At 38.7% G+C, this 21,776-nt stretch overlaps 1 long non-coding RNA gene across 1 annotated transcript; it reads left to right on the forward strand.

The window, feature by feature from the left end:
* Positions 1–420: 420 nt before the first annotated feature.
* Positions 421–21,309, forward strand: LOC137151905 (uncharacterized). Its single transcript, XR_010919400.1, has 4 exons — positions 421–480; positions 14,660–14,868; positions 16,451–16,519; positions 20,837–21,309. It is a non-coding gene; the product is annotated as an uncharacterized lncRNA (long non-coding RNA).
* Positions 21,310–21,776: the final 467 nt, after the last annotated feature.

A 21,776-nucleotide genomic window follows, 5' to 3' on the forward strand; every position in this document is an offset into this window, starting at 1 on the left:
TCATTCCAGATAAGAAAGGTGAAAAGCAATACATAGCCTGTAAGCCCTTCGGGGAAATGAAATGTCATCTTGTGAAAGATTCAAGGTATCTAGATTCTGTGGAAAGATTCAGAAAATTTCAGCATAATTATTGTAGACAGAAAAGTAGTCTTTTTTATGTTATTCTGGTGATGTACTTACTTCAGGAGCTGAGGCCATATTTAAGATAATTTGTATTCAGTTCACAAGGGTTAGACATGTAAGATTTAGAGGCCCCTGAGTATTTTACAATGCTCAACTCTAATTTCTGTGGCTTAGCCAAAATCATGATTTAATTGTAATTACCTGAAATGTCATTTATTTTTTCTCCTTCCCCCAAAAGCTGTATATCTATGGATGGCATTCACTCAAATGGATTTGTATCAATTGATGAAATGACAGAATTTGGGAAAAATCAGTTGGTGAAACATCTTCTCTAAATGTACTGCCCTTCTGGAAATAGTAAGTCTGTGTTGAATGTCTCCATACCATGGCTTAATGTACTAGCTGAGGTGTGTGTACCTTAGGTGTAATAGACCAGAAAAGTTTAGCACATTTTTATGAAGAGATTTACCTGTAAGAGTGGTTTTAGTGGGAGATATGTTATTTTGCAGTGGTAACTTTGAGAATTATGGATGTTTTTGTGTATCATGGCAAATTGACTCTCCTTTAACATGTATATAATTATATATTGCATTCATCAGACATTGACTTCATTATACCAAATTTAGTTTAAATATTTTTGTATATGTTGTTTTGTATAATTTATTATCTGCTTACACAATGGAATTTCTTTAAAAAAAAAAAAAAAAAAAAAGTCCAAGTTTCACAGCTGTAAAATGTGATGTTGAAAGCTGTTATCATTTTAGCTAGATATAATTTGACAAGACAAATAATGTGCTAATGAAAATATTTGTGATAGCATTTCATTAGAGCAGGAAGAGAACACAACTGTGACATGCATCTTGCAGCGGATGTAGAGATGCTATCACTATTGTTTTGCCTTTGACCGCACCAACTATGCCCGCTGGATATCTGTGTATATAACACATTATGGCCCTGAAGGTTGTGAGCAGTTTTGTGCAAGAAAATCATGCTGTGGCTTGATCTAGAAAAAAAATTCAGAGAAGTCTGGACAGAATAGCACTTGAACAAGGAGTAAATTTTGCTAGTAAAGTAAAGGGGGTTATAGTGGGTTTCCCTTTGAAATCAGGTACCTTGCCCAGATGGTTCATCGCTGCTCATGAATCCTCTGCTATCACAGCCTTCACGAAAGTCATGCGATATGGTAGACTCAGATGTTTCATAAGGAGACTGCAGCATGTCATATGCAACACTATCTGCCCCTTTAATAGCCCTAGGGATGGTTAAAAACAGAGAGCAGCTAACTCTGCTCCAGAGAGAAGCCCATCAGGGCAAGTGTTGGGAATCAGATGACACAGCTGATCAGCATCGCATGACTGGCTCACAGTCTCAGCTGGACAACATAAAGGTAGAAAACCAGGAGAGGAGTCTCTAGTAACCAGAGCAGAAGGCTTCAGGCAGGCATACCCTGTGGAGCCCTTGCATGGTCAGAGAGGATCTTGCCCATTATCTACTAGAGATCAAAAGACCCCAGTCTAAACCCCTAACCAGACGGTTGTTGGTTACTTTTTGCACACTTTTTTCCTTCTTGTTTGTGAAGACAACAAACAGAGCCCTGACAAAGGGGACAGAAAACTAACCTGGGCCTGGCTGATTGTCTATTCCCAGCTTGTGACTACAGCCACCAGTGTACAGAGATGTAAATAAGGTTATTCACGTCATCACCACCTCCATGACTAATCCATTTGGTCTGAATGCTGACTTGATAGCACTCCCCAACATTGCAGCTGCCATTATTGCACCCACAGAGGTTGTTACCGAACCTATTTCCAATGATTACTGGAATCAAAGCAATGAAACAGTTTGTGGAAGACAGGTGAAATTCAAATACACTGTATTCTTTGAACCACTGTATAAGATCAACGTCAGGACGATTGCACTTCTAAGTAAGAAGATGAAATCAAAAGTTAGTAGTGATAAGACAGTGCCTATCAGTGGAGACAAGGAGTTGTTTAGCTGTCTTATAATAGCTGCACAAACAAGATAAATTGCTCTGAAGAAGTTTTCACACATGAGCTTTCCACAGTTCTGTGTGCTCTTGCACACTCTGATAGTACCTGAACAAAACTGCCAAGAGTAAGCTATTGCCTAAATTAGAGGGGGAAAATATTTGTGTATCAGCTATCAATATCCAACATGCCCACAGCTTAGATATTGGATGGCATGGCTGTTATGCAAATTGTCGGGCACGGAGGTACAAAAGCCTTTGCAGAACTTGCTGAACTGGGCTTCAGCATAGCACTCCAGCCTCTACAGAGTTATGAGAACTGAAAAATCATCTGAGATCAACATGATGTCAAAGATTTAATTAAAGCTTTTGTCCATGCATGAAAGCAATCCTCACAAAGCAATGAAGTCAATCCATGGTCCCAAAATACCCATTGCAATATAGTGGACTATGTTCATTGGAAATCTCAAGATTAAACCACATTTGGTCATTTTGTTTTGTCCGAATCATCGTGTGATGTGGCTAAAACTTTACTTGGTCAAGATCAAAAATAGCTATTGTAGGTGGATTCAAGGACAACCTCATTGCTCACATGGTCATTTCAGAGTGAGTTGTAGGCCAAGAAGATCTACTCTCATTGCATGAAGAGTCAGATACATGGCTTCTATGTCATGTTGCACATGCTTCAGAAGAATACCATCATGTAGTGGCATGGTCTCCAGACACTAACATTGCAGTTCTCTGTGTATATTTTATTCACGAATTGGAAACCACCCAAGAGCTATGGTTTCATACTGGTCTGAACGATAAAGCCAGATTTATACCAAACTACACCGTAGCACCTGAACTTGGACAGCCACTATGCATAATGTTGCAGCAGCACACAAATTTTCAAGCCTTGCCAATTTTGACACAACAGTGATGTACCTCTTGCACTGTTGAACTCAGTAGAACTTCCGATAGTCCTTCTCTATGATCCAACGGCTAACTCAGCAAATGTAAATGGTGTGCAATATAAGCTTCTCTGTTCCAAACAGGCCTGGAATGAAGCTCTTCCCTCAACTGATGATGGTCTTCTGCAACATACCAAGGATGCAAATTACCAGTCCCTTATCTGGAACCATGCCATTCAGGCTCAGCCCAACATCCCTTCTCCAACTGGAAATGGCTAGTATCACAAGAAGTATGGACACATTTCTCCAACACTAGTGACACAGATGTCTGTCCGTGAAGCACTCCTGACACTCATTGTGTGTGGATGTAAAAAAGTGAACTGTGAGCACAGTTGCAGTTCAAGACAATACAAGGTGTGCACACAGGCTTGCTTGTGTACTGGTGATGAGGACAGTTGTCTTTATAAAATTGCCAGTGTGGATCCAGATGACTCTGAACCATCTGTACTCTCAGACTTAGACATGTATTGAAATCTACACACACACAGAGAGTCATTTTGCCCATTGCTGAGAGGGAGATCACTGGCTATTAGTGTTGCAATAGTATTCTTGGCTTCTATTATAATGAATTCATTATTTAAAACTTGTGTTAATGAATAGTTTCCACATTAATCAATACAAAACATAAGGCCAACATTCCTTAAGTCATGAGCCTTAATAATTTGTGTCAAACCATTTGAGTAGCCATTTGTTTTTTGACTTATAAAATTAGTGATGTCAGAACTTTTTCATGACTAAAATGTTTTTTATAATAAATGGTTTAAATCCCATTTTATTGGTCACTTTTCTTTCAAACTTGTCTTAAGTACATTCTTGTAGCCTTTTTGCTTGTGCAAAAGGTTGTTTTGACATGAGTACAAAAATCTTATATTGGCATACCTTGCTACCACAATACATTATGTGCACCGTAGATAAGTACCTAAGGGACACGTCTATCAAAATAACATAATTGTTGCTTTCTATATGTGCTACGTTGCCAAAAATTTCCAGCCAAGGCTCCAAGACTATAACTCTAGGAGACAGAAAGAAACTCTTTTATATTTCCCTGATTCTGGATCATTTATAATTAAAGCCAATATATAACCATTTCACCATCTATACAACAGTGGGCAAATCCTGCAATCAATTCTCCAGCAGGAGAGGGACAAGTGCAGGTTTGGGTGACCCAGAGAGTCTGTTGCTCCATGGAGTCTCTCCCTTCAATCCCCTGTGGAAGGGATACATTATGGTTGTTGAAACTACTAAAGCAGTGACTGTGGAGAGATTGCTAGTAAATGTTACAATCTGCATGCAATTTAGCGGTAGGACCACAGATTGCATGAGGGGAAGAGTTTATGGAGGAGGCACCCAGAAGCTAGTCTGCTTGCACGTAGCTAGCATGCAAACTACAGTTGCAACATCTCTGTAAATAAGTCTTTTAATAAAAAGCCAGTTTAGTTTTACAAGCATAGGGTCCTTTCATATTATTAGCCCAACGTGCAGTATTAGAAACAGTATAGCTGTGGGATGACTGTACCAAGTAACTAGACTAGCTGAAAGTGAGGAGACATTTCAATTTATATGGAGTCAATGTAGCCCTGTTACTTTAACAGGATGCTCACTGCACATTTATGTGGCTGCCAAATGTTTCCTCTTTTGGTAGCCTGAGATATCTCACCATTTCATGGGGCCTTCCTTGTCACTAGCTGAGTCCGAAAGATTGCCCAGTTTCAGACCCTGCTTATCATTCAAAAAATTCTAGGAATCTAATAAGTACCCTGGTGGTGTGAACCATTTTTCTTCACATGATAGATCAGATTCTCCAAAAATGTGTCATCTACATCTACAGAAGAATTCCTAGATCATCATTATTCAACACAAAACAAAAAGTTTTAAATGATTTCCCTAAGGTTTCAAGCAAATATTGTGTGTCTGGATGGTACTCTTTAAAAGAAATCTGATGATATCAAAATGCAGAGCCAGGTAATAACTTGAATCCCTATCTAAAAAATGGTTTTGCACACTATATTTTTATTAAGCAAATATTAATATATTTGTAACAAGAGGATACAAAAGGCAACAAGTGGATGGTAGGCGCACAAGTAAATAGTGCAACTATTACGATAAGCAGCAGAATATCTCAGCTGTTACACCTGTCTTTAATTGGGCTTTGGTTATAGCCAATCAAAAATAAGCCACTGTAAATATTAATATGCAGTAGCAATAATGAGAGCCAGAACAGTTTCCACCTCTCTATTCTATAGCTGTGTTGGCTGTGCAGAGCTAAAAAGTAGTAATTGAGTTTTTACTAAAGTAAAATTACTCTGAATTCACATGGGGGGGTAACCAGTGTAGTGATGCTCGCCTGAGTTGGGGGAATTGACATCTAATTGAAAAAACAATTTTTCCCACAGTTTGATTTCCAAGGGGCTGGCTTGAAAATCAAAAAACATGTTTGGAACCAACAGAACTGACATTGCCCCATAAGAATTTTCAGTTTCACTTTGTTCCCTGACACTGCTTTAAATATTTTACAGTTGGGGCACAAAATGTTTAGGTCTGCGGATAATCCTAGGCTTGATCAGACTTGGACCATAAACAGATAGGAATTTAGTAATTTTTACTAGAACTCTTTTGTTTAAAAAAAAAAAAAAAAAAAAAAAATTAATCCTTGACAGCAGATAAATGGAGTGTTTGCCATTTGTTCATTACATTTTTGTTTTCATTCTGGAAGAAACAATCTAAGCACCTACCTCATTAATCTGACCCATTCTCCCCACAAAACGGGGGATTTTAATTAGAAGATATCTGTTGAATTATAAGGTAAGTCATTTTTATTAATTGGCTCTCTTTATGTAAGCATGTACCTTTTTTCCCCTTTACATTTCTAGGTTTTTTAATAACCCCAATTTCTTGAATGGTTTCTCTTTCATGCTTGTTCAATTTCTCACAAATAAATCAACATGCAGTTAACTCACATTAGTACAATTCCACTATTTGTTTATGGGAATATTAAATGTTCATATGACAGATTGTGTTATTATTGAGTTAATTATATTAGTTACAATTCAAAAGTAAATGGAAACTCTTCATCAATCAAACCTGATGAAAGTGGCCATAAATATAAATGGAGCAATTCCTGAGGAGATGATGACCTAATGTTACCCAGGCATGTGCTACCTAACGGAGCACGTCTAGCTCCTTACACTATGTATTGACTTCAAATCTAAATGAATCACCCAGGCAATTCATTTGCTGGCTCAGTAGATGCTCCTTCCAGTCTTACATTTAAAGGTGAGCTTGTAACCTATCTCATTTTTCTGACGACAAGTACATACATAGGAGACCTAATGAAAATCCCAGAATGTCCATTTGTATTATGACTACTATGGGCAAGAATCTGATCCTAGTTCCATTGAGTTGCTCCAAATTTATGCCATTGTAAGTCGATGGGGATATTTTGGATTACACCTAAATAAAATCAGAATCTGGTCCTATGGATTTAAATCTCCTCTCATTTACATGGGGTAAATCAGGAACAACTCTACTGTAGCCAATAAAATTATGCAAGTGCAATTCAAACATAGCATTAGAATCAAGGCCAGTAACCATATTGTCTGATGGCCAAGTTCCTGTATGGGAAGGAAGGTGACATTAAGGCTGGCTGCTTTTCTAAATTGCACCAATTAGACTGGCTTGCTAGGGGCTGCTCCACAAGCTGAAGATGCCAGAGCATGTCACTCTGTGACTCTGCCCCCAACATGCCCTTTTTGTCCCCTGTGGTAGGGGAACCCTCCATCCCCTTGGAGCAGTGCAAAGGAGAGAGTGTCTGGAATCAGAATCAGGCACTAAAAGACTTCAGTGGAAAGCATTGGAGCACTAGAAGATGACCAAATCAATAGTGAAGTTTCAGAAAGAAATGCTGTAAATATACAAGAAGTAATTCCTAGAAATTGTCCCAAAACAGCCCACTGATCTCTGGATGATATTAAAAGTAGAACAGAAAAAATTGATGTAAACTGTTAATGTAATAGGTTTACATTAATGTGCTTTAAAGCATATGGAGTGCTTTATATCCCTTTGTTAATGAGTCATGTTCAATTGAGATAAATGTTAAGTGTGAGCTATTTAAACTACAACATCTGCATTCCACAAATGTCCATATGTATAGAGAGGAGCTAAACTGATTGGCAATATTTGTTACTAACGCATCATCTTAGATGCCCATCTAAAGATATTCTGGGAGCATTTCTGGGCGTAACTGAAATATCATGATAGACTCCTTGACCTCTGAATTGCCTGGGGCCTCAGTATGAGATCTACTTCTAAGCAAGCAAACAAAAAACCTTCTATTTCCTCTAGCCCTGCAAGGTTATGGAATGCTGCCTTGGAGTCTTATTCTGCTTCTTCTAGCAGTACCAAGACTGAACCCCTGCAAGCAGGGCATCGTTTCCTATCCATTAAAGCAGAAATCCCAATAGCTACTATCTCCAATCAGATGAACTTTTTCTGATGAGACCCACTCTTGTACTTTTAATTATACTTGACAACTGCCATGGCGTTCATTCTCAAAATAAATTCAAGAAATATTCTTTCATCTCCTAGACTCAGACTTTAAGGTAGAAGGGATCAATATGATCTTCTAGTCTGACCTCTTGTTAAGCATAGAAGTCCTGTCTTTAGGTGCACTAACAATTTCAGGGCAGAGAAGTAATGTGTCCTGTACAGTGAACTCTTACTTGGCCAAATGGCCATCAATACATTAATTCACCAAATTTCTGGACATTTTTGGTCATCTCGTCTTGGCTAATGCCATTTCCTTTCTGTGGGTAGAAGTCTTTTTCACACCTTGTTGCCTAATTGTTACTTAATTTTATATGTCCATATTTACAGAGTGATCCGGTTTCCCATCCTGGAGGCACACGACTCTAAAATCCCATTGTAATAATCTGTAGACCATAGCATGATGAATAGGAAAATGTATCTGTGCTTACCTAAGAACTTCCTTTTTTTTTTTTTTTTTTTTTTGAGTAGTAATGTTCACAGAGCCAGCGTAACTGTGAAAACAATTTGATCATCCACAACAGAGACGGACACTGACCACCAAAGCTTCGGGTTTGTTGTCATTGAGGAGAATTTCCCATGCTCTGCACTAGGAGGAATTGTTTGGTTTTTTTACTTTTTCCGCAAAGATTATTTAACATAATCTGTAATTCAGGAAAGTAGGATTGAATTAACGGCCACAGCCAGGATATTTCAACTGGACGGAACTTCAAGAGCAGTGCATTCGCCCTGTTGCCAGTGATTGACCGGTCTGGTTCTGCCCCCAAGCTGCAAGCAGACTGAACTTCCCATTGCAGTGATTCTGTGGACTTAATTATGTGAAGAAAGGAAATGTCTGGGTAAACAGAGAGATGTTTTTCTCTTTGCTTGAAACTGGGGCAGGGACACAATGTTGTATTAATGTAGATGAAATATATGGGTCAAAAAGTCAAAGGTGTTAAAATAACCCAGTCATTGCCCATCGTTAAGCAGTGTTAAACAAGGTTTAGGGTTTGGCATAGGAAGATCTCAGCCTGTTTAGTAGCATGGCAAACAAGTCTTTTTAGCCTTTTATTAAAGATATAGGGGGGGAAAGGATAAAATTAACATTTGAAATAAAGACTTTAATTTTAACTATCTCTTGTTCCCTTTCCCTTTAACTGGAGTTTTTAGAAGGAAAAAACCTCCTTGTTGAGCAAAGATGGTAATAACTGTACTTTTTTGGGGGGGGGAAAGAAGTTAGCTTAGATAGTCTGGAGCTGCTGTTGTTGCTGTTACTAAAGTCCAATCCCATTTCACTGCAGGTGGTGTTTGGGATTCACTTGGAATCAGTAGAGATGTGGATGTCATCTGGGTACCTCTCTCTGGCCTAGTCTGGTCCTAGCATCTTTCAGGGTGGGGTGGCAGCCATGATGGTTTCTCCTGTAGCCAATTTTTCTCCCCACACTCTTTAAGGACCCATAAAGGGAGTGGTATGCAGAATAGCCCATTCCCTGATTAATTGGTTCACCAACTTAAACCTAGTTTCTGACACACCAATTTTGGTTCATTGATTTCTGGTTCCACGCTTTTACTTACCAAGCACAATTTTAACACAATCCATTGAGTTATAGCAGTAGGCCTTTTTGTTTGGACTAATTCAGTCCATCTCCTCTTCATACCTCTTCCCATCAACATTTCTTACAGGTTATGATGATATCCTATGAATTTACACTCACTTTTTACAGTTGAGCTCACATTTAGGGTAAATTTCTAGACCCAGTTATCACAACAGCCCCAACCACAAAAACAAAATGGATTTTAGTAACATCCCTTTACTCCAAAGCAATATGTATTTGTTGATCAACTGCAGCCACCAGGAGATAATATAAGTTAAAACCCCTATACTGTGCTTGGAAACATATTACAGTGACCTGTTCCCTGGGTTCAGCTCATCTTCAGGTAGGAGTGTTTATCTCTACAAGACAAAATACCCCATTGAATAGGAAAGATAAATAGAAAAAAACAAAATCTTTCATTTTTCATCAACAGAGCTCATCACTTTGATACACACTTTTAAAAAAATGTAAATGGAGAAAACAGACAGTATGATTGAAAAATGAGATACAGAACCATGAATGTATGTTTTTTCATAGCGATCTGGATGTGGGGGATTGCCTGTAATAGATTCCTCCTCTACCCCCAACCCCTCCATTCTACTATGTCTGCTATGGAGATTTATACTGACCTTTGGGCTTTTACATCTTGCAATTTGCCAGCTCTTTGATAGAAAAAGCACATTCTCACTGGCCACTTCATTCCTTTCTGATCAGTAGTATGTGATACCACCAATCAGAGGGTCTTTGATTCACTGGGACAAAAGAGAGAATGAAATATACTTTTTTCCCCAATATAGTATTTGCCACACTCCCTTGAGCTGACTGTAATCCTGGCTTCATTTTTTCTTTTTTGTTCTTTAGCCATGCTATGAACCAGGCTTTACAGATAAACAAGATAAGACAAGTTCTTTTACCATTTGAATACCTAGGGAATAAATCTTTTTATCTCTTGCTAACTTCAGATATAGCAGCAAAACACCTTATACATATTAACGCTGAATTCAATAGGCCCATTCCACTTAGCTTGAAGCATTAGATTCATGTGTAAAGGGACATGCATTATTACCATGTAGAATGGTAATAAATGTAAAGGAGAAAAAGTGACTTTGAAAGGATTACAATTAAAAGAGGGGAAGGGAAGCACACTGAGCATTAGACTCTGACACTTCTAATGGGTTCTTTTATCAAACCAGGGAGGAAAAAAGAAATCTTGTCATCAGGCTTTCTGTAGACTGTTTTTCTGCATACAAATTTAAATACAGGCCCATAGACCTAACAGATGTAGTAAGTGGATTCATCCTTTGAGTTTTGTTATGGCTAGGAAAGGCACCCATTGAAAACATTGTCACTATTTAGCCCAGTCTTGTCTAGATATTTTATGGCTATAGAGACACATTAGGTAGTCAAATAATATGTGTAAAAATTAAACAAGGAGCTCAAAACTAAGGATGAAACACCATCTTTGACCATTGTACCTAGGTTTTGTTAGAGGTCTCTGCAGAGTAAATAAACTTATTTACCATGCATTGTTACCCCCTACACTGAGGGGCTCCCATAACCCAGGGAGTCTGACACTGAGAGGATACATAACCTGGTACTGAGAGAATCCCATAACGCTTGTTTTCAAAATAATGGTAGCTCTGGTAAAGAATAGATGAAGTATTTAAAAAAATACTCCTACCTTTTTCTTTTTCTTATCAAAATACCAGCACAAATAGAAATATTCAATCTTATGTGCAGGTACGTTCAAATAGGATTGTTTTATCAAATATATTTAATAATTGTAAAGGGAGAATGTACATGGAGGGGAGTGGATTTCTATAGTTATGGTTGCCATTTGCCAGAAGTATACATGGCCATCATCTGCATGGAGAGATTTCTTTCCAGGCAAAAGGTTGTTAGTCATTTTGAAGCTACTTCCTCTAGTCATAATGCTGGCAGTTTTACTGATAAACATTAGAGCAGATTACATGATGTTTAGCCGAATCTGAAATATTTCTTTTATCAGTTTCAGCAAAGCTTTTGTCAGGAAGGTTTTTGTGGTCAAGGGATCTCTGGCCACTTTAGACAAGGGAAAGGAGGAAGAGAGACCAAACTGAAAACTTGAGCTTTTAATAGCTGTTTTGACACAATATTGTTTTGCTATTGCATCTGAAGGGTTTTGTTTTCATTCTTATGCAGAATGAAAACAAATTTGACACTGAAGAAGTTGCTATGAAATGGAATTATTGTCCTCCACAGAGCTCTGATAAATGTTACCAAAGTAAATATGAGGATGTGTCTGTTGTTCGTTAAATCTGCAGCAGATTTAACCATGCCATTTAGGTAACTAACCAAAACACTGCAAACTTCAAATTTTGTGTGTTCTTTTGCCCTGTTTACGTATGCTGTTCAATCAGGTTACAAAAACAGCATTTGCTACTTGTGGGATACAGCACTCCTGATGTTCAGCTGTTGGACTGCCTTGAAAGGCTGTGTCTATTGGGGTGCATGAGAGATTTCACATGAGGGTGACATCATCACCTTACTCTATATAAAGGAGTGCACTCCAGCCCCTTGCATTCCTTAGCTGCTGCCAATGTCAAAAGTGAATAAACTCTCCTTCAGTCTAGATCTTCCCCTTAATCTAGCTGCTGCTTATTTTCTTTCAGTCAGTTTTTGTACAGTAGTATACAATAGTGTAGCATACCTATTTGGTCTTTATCTTAGAAGCATTTGCGCACTCATACACACACACACACACACTGGGTCTATATCAGGCTCCCAGACATGTGCTAGTGGGTCTTGAGCTAGCATACAAAAAATAGCAGTGTGGACGTTGCTTCTCTGACAGAGACTCTGGCTAGCCACTTGATCTTAGAGTGAGGGATTTGGGTGGGCTTGAGAACCCCACTGCAGCATAGATGTGCCCATAAGGGCTTCACAAGTCCATCACTCATACTGGAGACTGACTCCCATGTTTGGTGCCTTCTATACCGGAGCAAAACCCACTCAGTAATCTAGTGTACCTTCACTTCCCACAATATAGACAATGGTCTACAGAGCACACTCTTTGCTGCCCCATTCTCTTATCACAATCACCACCCATCCCTCCAATCAGGGTTGGTGTGCACATTGCCAACACCTCCAAATACATGACTCCCAGGTGTTTCACAGTTTGTCTCCATATCCCATCCTTAGAGAGGGTTCACAGCTGCAGAGGAGTTATTAATGGCCTGACTCGCAATAATCTCGGTGGATCTCTGATGGGGGCACTTGCAAGAGGTGGGTGCCATGCAGCTACAGACCTTCACAAAATTGTGGCTTTTAAAAAACATCAATTGTAAACTTGTGTATTTGTCACCCTTTTTACACCTGAAGTTACATGTCATGAAACGGAGTTCCTGTGGAGCCACAGGGGCAGCAGATATGTACATCTAGCCTTTCTGTTTTTCAGGGTTTATTCACTTTATTTTAGTGGGGCAGGGGCTGTTGTTTTTAGCAATTCTTGAGGTGTGCATAGCTGTCAAAATCAGGTGGTTATAGGGCTTTCACTGTATATACTGTAATAACTAATATACCCTACTTGTTACAGTATATACTACTGTAATGAATCATCGCTCTGTGTGCTTTAACAGGGTAGTGTTTCAAACAGCACTGCATTAAAGAGAACTAGGGAGTCTTCAGTGCACACCAGCAGGTCTACACAGACCATTCATGTGCAGCAGGTTAGCGGCTGTAGAAAGCCCATCCCCCCATAGTGTGCATTACTGCTCCTGTAGACAAGCCCTTAGATACACATATCCAATAAACACCAGAAACGGTTAAACACTGATTTCTGATTTTCAGTGTTTCATCAATCTTTATCAGTTAAAACCAAAAATCAGAAGCCTTAAAGTTATGCATGAGTGCACATGTGCACAATGCTTGTTGAAATCTTCTTCAGTTTTGCCTTTTGCCTAATGACCACTATTTGTCAGTGTTTCACACACAACATGGAAAATACCAGGAATACTGTGCCAACAGTCAAGTGGCAACCATTGTGTATACGTTGTTATACTGGCTGTCAGTGTTTTCTTCAAGACCACACCCTGTTCGCAGGTGGTGATCCTGCTAAAGAACATTTGCTGATTCATGGATGCAGCTGGCTTGTTAACCCATTTGGGTATAAGTGAAGGAGGAGTAGTCATCCTGCAGAGAGACTGGTAGGGTTTGGTAGGGAAGGAAGCCTGAAATACAGCCAAGCCTGGGGTTTGTAATATTTTTCTTGTTAGTAAATCTTCTCCCAGAAGGGAAGATTTGTTTAGGTTCTATGAATATATAGTTTTGTTTGGAGTAGAGTATAGGTGACACATTCTTACAGTAATACCATAAATATATATTGTCCCAATTTCTCCTATTAAGAGGTGTCTGCCACAGTTTAAGATAGTGTCAGACACTTGTGGATTTTGTTGTTGTCATTTTGATACAAGTGCAGAATTCAGTAACAGGTCTGAATCTGTCTGAAACACTGTGTGACACCTGCTTTTCCCTTCCAAGCAGATAGTGTTGCCTGCCCCTCTGAGAACTACCCCCCCCCACACACACACACACTGTCATTCTCACACAGAAGTTACAAGCATTCAAACCAGAACTATGTATAAGTGACTGCAACATGCTATTGTACAAACACAAAGGCAGGATTGTGTTTTGAAAATGGGGGCCCCATTTCCATTTTTGACTATTAAGTTGCAATGTCCGATACAGAAGGAGGTGTCACTTTATATTCCTGCCCCCTCCCCTCCCCCAATGCACCCACACCTTTGTCTTATTTGACACTGGGTTGGTGGTTTATCCATGCTCAGAGGTCAAATAATAACTTGAATTTGGTTTTTTAACCACTTCTAATGTGTTTTGGTTCCTGAGGTTTGGCTTACTTCAGGTGAGCTTTAGCGATCTTGTCCAAAATTTTGACATTGAGCCACCACAAGTACTGAGGCCTTCTCTACACTGGCTTTTTTTTTAGTTTCAAACCAGGGTAAGCAGAACTGATCCAAATGACTTTTTACACAAGTAGAGCATATCTAGACTAAGGGTTTGCATCTGTGTTAGCTACTTTGGTAGCTATAAGAACAAGAACAAAAACGTTCGTTGGCACTACACAGACCACCTGTACTGAACATTTGTGTTGTCTTGTTTTGCCAGTGTGTCTAGTTTTTACAGTATATTAAATGGAGCAGATGAGAGAGAACAAGCCTGGAGTAGTATTCTAAAGAATAATCTCTTTCTGGCTATCAATCAGTACAGACACTATGAAATCCTTGAGTAGGCTGAGTTTTCTATAAAACAATATTCCCTTGAGATTGTGCAGCAGCAGAAAGAATAGTAGCAAAACATACTGCTATGACTTTTGCTTTGCCTAAAAAAATTATTTTATGTTTTAAAATGTTATTTCAGGGTTATTTTTCTTTTAATGTGCCTGACTGGATGATTTTTTTTTCCTGTGACCCATCCTGAAGCAGATGTCACAAAGCTGTAACTTGGTTGATCTGCTACAAAGGTGGTAAAATCTGAAGAAAATCAATGAATGATGTGAAAAAGGAGGCCTTTCTCATTTGTCTCCTGTGACAAGCAGCATGAAAATCCTGAGCGAGGATGTCCAACCAGCAGCAAGTTCCAAAGGGATCTCATTACCCTTCAGACATAGAGCCACTCCTGTGGTTCAGAGGTAGGAAGTGCTTTCTAAACCATACTTCTCAATGTTCTTCTTTGTGTGGGAAACACCTCTGGTTATATTAAAATACTCCCCTTTTTTTCCCTTAACTGATATAAATCTAATTTTATTAGTGTTAAACATTTTACACCAGAAAACTGAGGTAGTAGAAATCATCACTTTCTCTGAAGTAATTTCCTACTTCTAATGTGGTAGTACCTATGAGCCAGAGCCAGGGATTGGGACCCCATTATGCTAGGCATTGCACAGACAATCTCTTCCTGTAAGAGCTTACTAATTATTCAAGCATTTTATTTTCTTCACGTCTCCCTTTTTTATTTTTGAACCATCATCTAACATTTTTTTGGACCAGTATACACTATACTAGCTGTCTGTCATTGCTATTTAAAAATCTCCATATTACACTTTCAGCCTCTAATAGAATTTTTTATGCCGAGCCAGTGAGTTTTTATTATGAGCAAAATGTGATTAAATCTTAGTATTTTTTTAAAAAATCTTCACTTTTCAACACTAAGTGAAAGAGAGACATAAAATGGCACAGTAAAAATCCATTTGTGAGACTAGAATGAGAAACAGCCCAGTTGTAAGACATTCACATCATACGTCCTAAAATTGCATTTTATTATCCACCTTGGTTTCCATACATAGAGGATGGAAGGAATGTGTAATCTGGCAGATTAATAAAGATGACCTCACTCAACACAGACAATTTTGCTAACATTTGTAAATGTTCAGAGCTTCTTTTAACATGTTTTCCTATTCCCCTCCCTTCCTTTATGAATTGGTCAACACCCTCTTATTAATCAGTTTGCAGAATTTGAACCTTACCGCAATATGAGCCCTTCATCTCTTCAGGTCCCCTCTAGTAGGCTAAATTTTCCATACGTGAGAAATTATTAGAGATATGGGCAACATCTCAGTAGTGCTGAAATTATTAGTAACCATAGGATTTAAGGGCTACAAAAACACTATAGCTTTGTTTTCTATAGTTCTGGCTATAGGGCCAAATCCTCTTCTGGTGTAACTTTGCATGGTGTCATTTAAATCACTAGAGCAATACTAATTGACAACAGCTGGAAACTAGTCCCATAGTTTTACACATTACCAAGATAATAGTACTTCAAAATGATCCACAGATTTGGTTTCTGAGACCGAAGGGTGGGTCTTTAAGATGGTTGCACTTTTTTAATTGACCGTAGCTTTTCAGAATGGAAATCTTCATTTGCATATTGTTTAAATAATGGTTACAAAATGCCTTTTCCATCTGTTTCTCATTCTGGCTGGTAAAATATCTTCATTTTTGCATGAAATGCTGTCCACACACTAATTTACAGTAAAATATTTCCTATTTTTGACAATTAAGACAAGGAGCACATTTGTGACATATTAAAGCACCATCAGCGTACAAATTAGTTACCTTTATCCATTCTCTATCTACATAATCCTCAGACCCCTGTCGCCATGTTTACAAATCCAAATAAATTTTATGCAGCCCAGATCTAATTAATTTTGGATTAGCCTTCCAGACACATGTAGTGCTGATCAAAACAATCTGTATTCTCTCTTTTCTGATTAGGGTGAAGCCTGACCCCTTGAGTATTCTGTTCATCTGGGGATGTGCTGGAACATGAATATCAACAAGCAGGTTAATATTTAGGCTGTCATTTTTTCCTTATATACAGCATCCTGTTTTTGTTACTAGAAACCCTGGGAAGTGAAGTAATGCCAAAGAGCAAATCAGGCTCAGGCAGACATCAGCAGAGACTGATATTTGGCCAGACATTTAATGAATCCAAGATAATACATAATGAGAAATCCACTTAAATGACTTTAAAAAGAACTCACCATTTTATTCCTATTCGTCCTTTACTCCTTTTTTTAAAAAAAGAACCAAGTTGAAAAATAAATGAAAACAAGGAAGTCAGATGCCAGTATATGTCAAAACAGTTAGTAATGAGTTTATATTAGTCACCGATCATTTGGTAATTTTATTTACATTTATACATACTATTTAAAAAGCATTTATCCATGACCTCTGTCATCTATTAAAAATAGAAGCTACTACAGACTAAATAATAAAAATACAGAGCAAAATAAATGTAGAAGCCTCCTCTAAACCAAGAAATGGGTGTGAGTGGGAAATTACCCCAACCATAGTTCCCAATGCACAAATCATACCCCTCAGCCCAGGCCTACATTCTGTAATGCTAATTTCTCCAATTTCTTTTGTCATTTAAAATAGGAATATGTCATATCTTCATTTCAGATGGACATTTAATTTAAATATCCCTATTTGATTGAAAACCAAACTGAGGTGCTTTCAGAACTGGGGCTCAATCCTGTAAACCTCTATGCATTTACTAAACCTGATGCATGTCAGTAGTCCTTTCTCAATACAGCATTATTCCCATGCATAAAGTTCAGCTAAGTGTGCCTAAGTGTTTGCGGGATTCAGGCTTTAGGGTGAGGTTCACCCGCTCCCCCCTGGGGCAAAGAGCACGTACAAGCCTTTATGCACCATGTAATTTCCACTTAAACGTTGAGCATGGAACTTATGTGATGCATAGAGCCCTGGAATTTTACAACATCATAGAAAGCTAATGGGGCTGCTAATTCCAGGGTGAAGAGGCAGTGCTACAGAACACTACAAATCAAGCCAGTTTAGAAGTTGCAGTTAAAATAACCAAATTCCTTAAAAGGATATTGCAAACATTTCAGTTTATCTATTCCTGTACAGCATTTCCTACACCTCCTGGGCTCTCCTTATACTGTGAAAGCACTTACATAGCTGCGGAGGGGGGAGATTTGCCCCTTGCACACAAGTGACCATGTGATTGAGTTCAGAGGTGTGTTTAATTTAGAACTAGTGCTAGATCTGAGCTGCTCAGGAGATGGAGCAGTGGCCTTACAATTGTGTTTGAGGCAGCAGAGCACCCTATAGACACTACTTCATAGTCCAGTTCAGTAGTCTTGATCATTGTTCTACAGTACTGAAGACAAACTTAATACAATGCACTTTGCTAGGCAGAGGTCTTTTGGATGAGACTTTAAAAGATGCTTTGCGCACACACTGAAGATGCCATAGCACTTCTCAGAGGAGTAGAGAGTTTGCTCCAGTGACCTTGGACAAAATTTCTTCTGTCACATACTGTTTGCACGATAACCTAATTCTATGCCTAGCAGCTACCTCACACCACACCGCTGGTTGCATCGCAGTGGTACTGTGGCTGTCTCTCTGGGGTTAAGAATACAAAATGATTAACTTTCTATAATTTGACTATTTAAAAGTAAGTCCAAAAAGATGTGATGATGAGTTAGCATACTAAAGGCTAATTAAAATAATTGGTGTTCTCAAAAGTAGAGGCTTCCACACATTAGACTGTTGCCTTAACTAGTCAGTCCATTTTTTTCTAAGTGGGAAAAGTTGGGGTGGGCAGGAAGTCAGTCAGAATGGGCAATATGTCCAAATCTCATTCCTGATAAAGGTTTCATTGGTGCTTGGGAGATGTCATGAGGCTGGGGGAAGGGGCGGGGGGGGGTTGGACTATCTGAACGTTCAGTAAATACTATAATGAAATGATTTACTGTTGGCATAGAGCTATCTCTCAGCAAATAAAGTCTGCAAATAACATCTTTTAGAACACCATAATCCCAGCTAGAGATGACAATAATCAGCAGCCCAGGCTGCAGCCACCAGGGAAGAGATAGTGGGTAGAGAATGAATGTTTTGCCGTTGAATGCAGATTAGATCTTGTTAAGCTGCCCTTCCAATTTCCCATCAAACCTTCATTATCTTTATCACTCAAGCATGTTTCATCAAGGTAGAGGGCTTAGGGTCACCTGATGGGTCACAGATACCAGCAGGAGCCTCTTACCAGCTTCATAAAGACAGTTGGTGTCAGTGATTGAAGGGTTTCTCCCCCCCCCCTCTTTTTATAAAGCCTTCTAGATCAGGGTTTGGGTTTTTTGTACTATTTTCCCAGCTACATAGAATGTACCATGACAAGGGAGCTTTATTTATATAGCATTGGAGAAAAAAATAGCCATTGAATTCCTTTCTCTTTTGTGCTCCTTTTTAATGAGTTATTTTCCCAACTTGGAAATTTACTGATTAAACCCATGATACTGATGGCTTTGGTGATACATCAGTAACCCTGCCAAACGAGACATTGCAGATCTTTCCCCTCTATTCCTCAATTAAGCTTTGCTTTTGTTAAACACACAAAGGCACCTGCTAGCCAAGATGCTTTATTTTTCTGAAGCCTCATATGTCTTTCCTGAAATTAAAGTGACAGTTGCAGCAGGCTGCATTATATTTTGCAGAAAGTATACAGAATTGAATCCATCTGGGTGATACTGTAAAAGGACTATGAGCCTAAATACCTTTAAAATTTGGCCCAATGGCCCTGATCTGACAAACATTTAAGCATGTGCTTCATTTTGCAAAAGTGAATAATCCCAGTGTGAACTCAAGGAACTACTAATGTGCATAAAGTTAAGCCCACGAGTAAATATTTGTAGGCTAAAGGCCTAAGTGCAAACTGCAGTTGTAAAGCTGATAAGAACTGCCAGTGTGAAAGAAAGTGCCCATCAGGCACTTAGAAGATAGCAGGTGGTACGTTTCCAGTTTACACCTGAGAATTTTTCCTCTGAGTTTGAAGTGACACTTTAAACAGAAGAAACTAAGAAATAAAAATGCTGAAAAAACAGTCTACAATAATATCTAACAATAAACCCATGCTGGTCCATAGTGGTCATTCTTCCTTCATCCAGGCTGTTGTGACCAACGGGTGATAGCTGGAAAGAATGGTGCAACAAAGGGATAGGATTGTTTGAGGTTGTGAGCCATAAGGCTTCTCATTATTGCCATGCTTTCACTATTTGAAGTGACTTTTCTTTCCAGGCCTTGTCACACATTCTCTCTGAGGTAACTAGAAGAAAAGATTGTGGCAAATGATCTTGTTCTCTGTCCAGAACACATTGTTCCCATCCTCCTGAGTCCTGCGTCAAATAGGATGACCGATATCCCATTTCTTTGCGTGGTGAGCTGACTAATGAGACACATTTTATCCAAGATCACTAGAAATATTTGAAACCATTAAACTGAGATTTTATTACAGTAATAAAGTAGGCTAGCCAAATGATTTTATATTTACACTGTGGTAGAGCCTAAAGACCATAATTATGTTCGGCCCCCTTGGCTAAGGTGCTATGTACACACACAGACAGTCCATGCCCCAAAAAGCATTCAACTGTCTTTGTGAAACAGTTCCTTCCTGTTCCACCACACACTATTTCACTACGCCTCTCACCCACTCCATACACACACATGCCATAAAGACAAAATAAACTAACAAGAACATGTACATAATGCTGAAAACCAGCAAGAAATCAGTATTGTTTGTCTGATGCAATTAATATGCATGGCAGGAGCCAAAAATATAGGAACCTGAATTTTTAATTACTCCTTTCTGATTTCTATGGGAAAAAATGAAAGAAATAGGAATCCTTTTTTACTGTAATGGGCATTGGGTCAAACCTTCAAAGCACAAGTAAGTATGTTAAAGTACAACACAACATGGTATATAGAGAAGGGCATGTGGTTGTTATAATTTAACTCTTGTATAAATTATAATTTATTTGTATTACTGTAGCAGTAAGGAGTCCTAGTTATGGATCAGAACCCCCTTTGTGCTAGGTACTGCACAAACATGAACATAAGGATAGTCCCTGCATAGGTGTGCACAGCACTTTACCTCCTGAGCAAAGATTCTGTCCCTGCCTTGAAGTGCTTGCAGTCTGAACTGATTACAACAAGGATGATCTGTGGAAGATGAAGGAGAAAAGGGAGTGGAGGAGGAATACATGGAGTGAAAATATGAGGTTGCTTGGGAGGCACAGTAAACATACAAAAACGAACATAAGTTGTTTTTGGTTTTTTTAATAATTTTTTTTTTTTTAGTGTTACAGGGAGTTCCACTAGCCACCCTGGAGAAGCTTTTTGGCATAGTCCCATGAGAGTAAAATTTTGTTCCTGCTGCCTAATGAGAAAAGGATGAAAAGATATTGACAGCTACATTCCCTAGTGTTAAATAAATGTCTGTAACTCTGATTATATCAGACAAGAATTGATTATTTTTATCATAACAAAATGTGCTGGGATTGCAGGAGCTCAACAGCTGTGGCTGTCTCATGCATAACTTTATTAAACATTCACTTAAGAAACAATACAGCTCTACACCAGTGGAAGTGCCTCCTCAACTGCAACTATGGCATTGCTACCATAACTTTGTGTATTTCTCTTGCATTGTTCTGTACTACACAAGAACATTAGCATGAAAATGAGAACTTTGTTTCTTAAGTGCTCATCCGTTCTTGCTACTCATTCTCCTACCTGAAGGCCTCATCTGTGGAATCAATGAGTCACAGTGGAAATTAATTTGATGAGGCTGTTTAAGTGCAATCCTTATACTTGTTATATGCAATAATCTCGCTCTAATTACAGAGCTCCCTTATTATTATAACATCTTTTAACACTTTTGAAGTTCCCCTAGTCTCATAATTCAGCTTCATTGACCAAAAGACAAAGAAATCCACCAGCTGCATAGTCAAAATCATGATGCTGTTGGCTTTAATCTCCTCTTTAATCATTAAAATCTAAATGAGTTCTTGTATTCATTACCTCCCCAATAGACCCAGAAGAGAAAGCTTTCTCATCCACTCTGAGGCCCCCCTAACTGCTCACAACTGCCATCTGGCTTCCTCTTGATAATCTCTGCAAGGCAGGCAAGCCACTTTTCCCAACTTTGGCAGGAGACAGGATCCAGGCCCTACAGAGCAGGGAATAATAGAAAGAGGATTTAGAAGGAGCCAGTTGTGTCTCAGTAGATAGGTAGATCGAA

The sequence above is a fragment of the Emydura macquarii genome, unplaced genomic scaffold (genome assembly GCF_026122565.2).
Source record: "Emydura macquarii macquarii isolate MOO-44397 ecotype Brisbane River unplaced genomic scaffold, CSIRO-AGI_Emac_v2 contig_1119, whole genome shotgun sequence".
In the NCBI taxonomy this organism is placed as follows: domain Eukaryota; kingdom Metazoa; phylum Chordata; order Testudines; family Chelidae; genus Emydura; species Emydura macquarii.